The sequence below is a fragment of the Pleurodeles waltl genome, chromosome 11, assembly GCF_031143425.1.
Source record: "Pleurodeles waltl isolate 20211129_DDA chromosome 11, aPleWal1.hap1.20221129, whole genome shotgun sequence".
NCBI classification, from domain to species: Eukaryota; Metazoa; Chordata; class Amphibia; order Caudata; family Salamandridae; genus Pleurodeles; species Pleurodeles waltl.
Window position 1 is genome coordinate 947,053,534 of NC_090450.1, and position 6,290 is coordinate 947,059,823.

Sequence of the window (6,290 nt, forward strand, 5' to 3'; positions counted from 1 at the left end):
CCTGGGGTGGAGGGAGGAGGGCCTGGGGGTGGAAGGAGGAGGGCCTCGGGGTGGAGGGAGGAGGGCCTGGGGTGGAGGGAGCAGGGCCTCGGGGTGGAGGGAGGAGGGCCTGGGGTGGAGGGAGCAGGGCCTCGGGGTGGAAGGAGGAGGGCCTGGGGTGGAGGGAGGAGGGCCTCGGGGTGGAAGGAGGAGGGCCTCGGGGTGGAGGGAGGAGGGTCTGGGGTGGAGGGAGCCGAGGGCCTGGGGTGGAGGGAGGAGGGCCTCGGGGTGGAGGGAGGAGGGCCTGGGGTGGAGGGAGCAGGGCCTCGGGGTGGAAGGAGGAGGGCCTGGGGTGGAGGGAGGAGGGCCTCGGGGTGGAAGGAGGAGGGCCTCGGGGTGGAGGGAGGAGGGTCTGGGGTGGAGGGAGGAGGGCCTCGGGAGGGTCAGTTGACGGAGAGAGGACAGGCCTGCGGGCGGAGGGAGGGCCGGAGAGGCAGGGAAGGCCTGTGCATGGTGGGGCCAGTGGATGGAGAGGGGAAGGGCCTGAGGGAGGGCCAGAGGGCGGAGAGAGGGAAGGCGTGTCCAGAGAATGACAGGGCCTTGCATGCGGAGGGAGGGCCTGTGGGCGGAGGGAGGGCTTCGGGAGAGAGAGAGAGGAAAGGTCTGGGGGTGGAGGGAGGGCCAGTTGGTGGAGAGAGGAAGGGTCAGTGGGTGGAGCGAGGGAAGGCGTGTCTAGAAAAAGGTAGGGCCTTGTATGGGGAGGGAGGGCCTGTGGGTGGAGGGAAGGCTTCGAAAGAGAGATAGAGAGAGAGAGAGAGAGAGAGAGAGAGAGAGAGAGAGAGAGTGGGTGGGGGGTAGGGAGGGGAAAGGTAGGGCCTTGTATGGGGAGGGAGGCCCTGTGGGTGGAGGGAGAAATGAAGTGTCAGGAGGAGAGATAAAGCCTGTTGAGAGAGAGGCATGGACTGTGGCTTGAGAGAGGAGAGGGCGGACTGCCAGGGGGGGAGAGAGGAGGCTTCTCGAGAGCCTGCGGATGAATGGGGCTTGTTCATGGAGGAGACAGCCTGTGTCTGTAGGGGGGCTGGGTGGACGAGGGAAGGCAGAGGGTGGAGGCAAGGCTTGCCAGAAGAGAGGTAAGACCTTCAGGTTGGACGAAGGCATATGAAAGGTGAGGAGACTGCAGTGAGTGGAGGCAAAGTCTGTTGGAGGGGGAGTGACTGGGTCTTTTGAGAGGACAACTTCTACATAAAGTACTGGCGTGGAAAGTTAAAGAAGAGTAATCATCAGACAAATATTAAATATTACATTCTGTCTAGGAGTGCCGTCAGTGAAATAGGGAAAGGTATTCAGTGAAGGAGAATGCGTTTTCTGTTTAGTACGTATTGAATGTATTTATTTAATGACACGGTGGCTTTCCAACTCTGTACAACAGGAACATTAAACAGGATGAGATATAAATAGGGTTCCCTGTTTTAGGGTATTCTTTTAACCTTTCTGACTGTAATTATCCATATTTGTTTTTTACCATTGTATCGGTATTTAGTTATATTTATTTTGTGTTTTGAAAATAAAGTCTTATAATTGTATATTTTAGCATGTATATAACTGATAAACCTTCATTCTTACTTTGATGCCTGTCGTGTTTTACCAAATTACGCAGCTAAACATAGCAAAAAAATTGGCCCATAGATACATATTTGTGTTATACCATTATGTGCCATTATTTAAGGAAATCTCATTATTATTTTTTTAACTCTGCTCAGCTGTTGGCCTGGAGTTCATGAAAGACAGCATTGACAGTAGCTCAAAAGGAGCCACAGTTTCCATATTTTTTCTGATCGGAAAAATAAATGTAACCAAGAAACACATTGTTTACCTACTGTATTTATCTGCACAAACAAAAAACTGAGAGCCTTAGCTATAAACGTGGGAAAGTGTAAATATAAACACAATAGTGACTTTGAGGAAATAATTCATTCGAGTCAATCGCCTGCTAGAGATAATATGCCTAGATGAGAAAACATGAAAGAGAGAGAATCATAATTAAGGGTCCTAGTTTTATGACATTTATTTTTTGCATTTCCGTCTACATTTATAGGCATATATTTTTTTATTCACTTTATCAGTATCCACATTTATTTTCTTTTAGGAGACAGGGACTCTCCAGCTGGACAGAGGCCAGCAGGAAGACGTGCTGAGGACAACCCAGCCCACGGGACCCCAGAGAAAGTAGGCAGCAGACACCGCGTACAGGGGTGAGACAGAAACCCTGAGCAGCACCAGCGTTCAGCGAAGGCTACTACACAGTTGTTTTTTGTTTAAAGAGACAGCTCAACTGCCAGTTACAACGCTAATAAACACACGGGTCAGCACAATTAGGTGTTATTTGGCCCGAAGGGCACTGTGCTGAAACATAAAGCGCAGCACCCGTTTAGATAAAAGTTAGGCGCTTGGCCGCCATGGTGAAACCTGAAGCGCAGCGACCCTAAAGGGGCTGTGTGCTGATACAATAAAAGGCAAGCAGTACTTGGAACAGAACACAGCCTATTTCCAGTTTGTAGCACAAGTTTTTGTGAAATGCATGGGTGATCCTTGGAAGCTATACATTTCTGAGAGTAGAAGCAATTCTGAATTAATCAAGGGGTTGTTTGTTAAGGACCCTCAAGAGTTTCCGAAAGAAACTAACGGTTATTATGAATAAAACTAGTAGGAAAAAACAGACACGTATGACAACATTTTCATTTGTAACTTCTTGTCACAATGGCCAGTTTTCAAAAGCAATATACTGTTATGTCTGCTAGACATTTCTGGTTGTGGGGCTATATAACGTTTGTCAATTCTCCAAGAACCTGGGGTACCCAGAGCCAACAAACTAGCTGCACCTTACAATGATTTTTCATTCTATGCTGAGCTAAAGCAATTCATATGGTAAAATATAAAGAGTGAAAAATGGCTTCGGAAGGAACCCATGTATTTAAAAAATGTAAACCAGGTACTGAGTTTAGGATCAGTGGTTATATGTACATCTATGCATTTCTGCGTACCCATACTAGCATGTGATTCGGAGGGCATTTTAAAAATGTCTGCTTTCTTGAACTCTGCCTTACATTTGGGAGACATAAATGCAGAGAAATCCAATCGGTAATAACAAGTGTTCTACTCTTCTGTGTTTCCACACATCTCACGATAAATATGGTATGTCACATGTGTGGCTGGTCCTAGCTCTTGTGACAATACATCCGAAAGCTCGACCTCAGATTTTTCCCAGCAGAATCATGTCTTTTTTACAATATTGGTAGCTGCTCATTTCTGGCCCTAGCTCAGACGACACCCAGGAAAACCTGCCATATCCCAGGGGCACCCAGGTTGGTGTGACTTGTGTGTTTCTAACCAGTTTTTTGTTAACCAGAAGCCCATACAAACCTCAAACTATGCCTAAAACGCACATCTTCCTCAGATTTCTGTGAGGACAAGTTCTGGAATCTGCAGATAGCTACAAATTTCCTATCACCCAGTGTTCAGTAAGTCTCCCGATAAAAATTGTCCCTCACTTGTGTGAGTGGACAAAATGCCCATGACAGAAAAAGGTCAAAAACACAAGATGAATAGATTTAATTTTTCCACCCAAAAACTGACCCTTTTCTGCAATGTTGTTGGCTGCAGGATTTGGGCCCTAGCTTAGCTGGCACCCAGGAAAATGTACCAAACCTGTACATTTCTGACACGCGGGGGAATTCAGGGTAGCACAACTTGCATGTCTCTCAAAAGGATTTTGTAATTCAGAAGCCATTGCAAACCTCACAATTTGTCTACAAATGTTAATTTCGCTCATATTTCTATGACAAAGTTCTGGCGTTTGTGAGGAGCCAAAATTTCCTGCCAGACAGCATTCCCACTAGTCCCCAGATAAAAATAGTACCTCACGTGTGAGGACAAGCCTAGTGCCTGTGACAGAAATGGGCCTAAAACGCAAAATAGACAAATACATTTTTTCTACAAAAAAACGGCCCTTTTCTGCATTCATAGTAGTTGCGGAATTTGGGCTGTACCTCACACAGCACAAAAACCTGCACATTTTCTGAAAACTAGACACCTGGGGCATTCCAGGGTGGCCTGGCTTGCATTGCTTGCACCAGGTTTTTTTTTCTACACAGAAGTTCTTGTAAAGCTCATACTTTGTCTAAAAATGCACATGTGCCTCACGTTTCTGTGATGGACAGTTCTAGTATCTGCAGGAAGTCACAAATTCCCTACCACCCAGTATTCCCCCAAGTCAAGTCTCCCAATAAAAATGGTACTTCACTTGTGTAGGTAGGCTTAGGGCCAGTGAGTGAAAAGGGTCCAAAACGCAATTTGGAGTCATCAACATTCCCTGTCAAGAAAATTATCTGATTTGGCAAGGTGGTAGTTACAGTATTTGGGGTCAAGCTTGGCAGCTATAAAGCGAAACCTACCAAACCTAGATATTTCTGAAACCTAGACACCCAGGAGATTCCAGAATGGTGTGCCTTGTGGGGGATCTCCCATTCACCCTGGCTTGATCCATTCCTGTCATGGGCACTAGGCCCAACTGCAAAAGTGGGGTCACATCTTTATCTGGACAACTGAAGGAACGCTAGGTGGTAGGAATTTTGTGGATTTCTATCGAAAGTTTATGTCACAGAAATTAAAGAAAAAGCACAATTGTAGGCAGACTTAGAGGTTTGCAGGGCATTGTGAGTAAGAAAGCATCATAGGATCCAAGGAAGATACACCACTACACTTCCACAGGTATCTAGTTTTCAGATTTGCCTGAGTTTGGTAGGTTTCCTTGGGTGGCTACCAATCCTTGTCCCAAATACTGCAGCTAGCCCTATTGCTGATTTCTTAAGTGTCTTTTGGGGCATTTTGTGTTGTGGGTTCTAGGCCCACCCACACAAGTGAGGTAGGGTTTTCATTAGGCTAACGGGGGAACGCTTAATGGTAGGAATTTTGAGACTCCCTATTCATTACGGACATTTACATCACAGAAACACAAGGCAAATGCACAATTTTAGGAAAAGTTTAAGGGTTGCAGGGAATTGTGGATAAAAAAGCATTGCGGGATCCATGCAAGGAACACCACCCTGGACTCCTCTTGGTGTTTAGTTTTAGAAATGTCTGGGTTTGGTAGGTTTTCCCAGGTGGCAACAGGCACAACCCGAAAAGTGCAGCCATTCAGCATGGAAAGTGGTATGATTCTAGAATTTAGCCACTCTCTACTGGCCCATATGTAAAAACAATTCCCAAAATAGTTGAAATATCCTCTCCTTTGTCATACAGATTTCAATGCATTAGTCCCCAGGTGGGCAGAAATACTGAGTCATGTGGGCAAGCAGGTAGGGACTGATGGCATGAGCCAGCTCCCACCCTATTATTTGATCAAAATAATAATTTTGACATCAGTGAGCTTTCTGTCCCCTATCATAGGGCAAATGGGGGCAAACCCCTTCTCTGCCCCTGGGAGGTAGAAAGGACTAGGTATATTATAAAAAAAAAATCTCCTTGGTTTCTAGTGTGCTTTGTGCACCTCCAACCCCTGGTGGGAAGATTAGAGGTAAAACAGTCCTATCTGCCCCGGCGGAGGGGACATTTGTGGCCAGAGGGAGGGGAGGAGCACTAGCCCATTGCCAGGGGGACCACTCGCCTCCTCCAAAAATGTAATCCCCGGTGTCCAGTGGACTTTCTGCTCACACCCTTTGTGAGGCAAATTTGTGGTAAATACTTCCTATCTGCCCCCCAAGGTTGGCAGAAAAACATTTTTGGCTGGGTGAAGGAGGACACTAGCCCATTGCCAGGGGTGGGGGTTTTCCGTTCCTCCAATAAAGTAACCCCTGGCATCTAGTGGGCTTTTTGTCTGCCCGAAGGCAGATTGCCGATAAATACATCCTATATGCCCAGAGGAGGGACGGGCTGAAAGGCTTATTATTTATTGAGGTGTGAGCTCGATCTGATCTCTAGGGGTGTCACGATCCGCCTTTCGCTTCCCACCCTGGTCAGATGAAACTGGAGTGCGACCTTGGTTTTTGCATGTTCTGGTCTGGCCGATTTAGGGGCGACCCTTTCCGCTAGCAATCCAAAAGGGAAAAACCTCTTTTGCAGGAACTCCCAGAAACAGGAAAAAGGTGAATGTCAGGACAACAGGACTTCAAGAGCTGGAACCTAAAAAAGCTGGAAAAACACTCCACAAAAATAGCAAACAGGAGCGAGGCCCACCACCAACAGGAAGTGTTGCAACACAAGAAAAACAAGAATCAGGCTCCTTATATACCAATGGACAGGAAGTGACATGCAGG

General features: G+C 47.0%; 1 long non-coding RNA gene across 1 annotated transcript; it reads left to right on the plus strand.

Annotated features, from left to right (window-relative positions):
* The first annotated feature begins 933 nt into the window (after positions 1-933).
* Positions 934-2,695, plus strand: LOC138265278 (uncharacterized). Its single transcript, XR_011199334.1, has 2 exons — positions 934-1,144; positions 2,126-2,695. It is a non-coding gene; the product is annotated as an uncharacterized lncRNA (long non-coding RNA).
* The last annotated feature ends 3,595 nt before the right edge of the window (positions 2,696-6,290 follow it).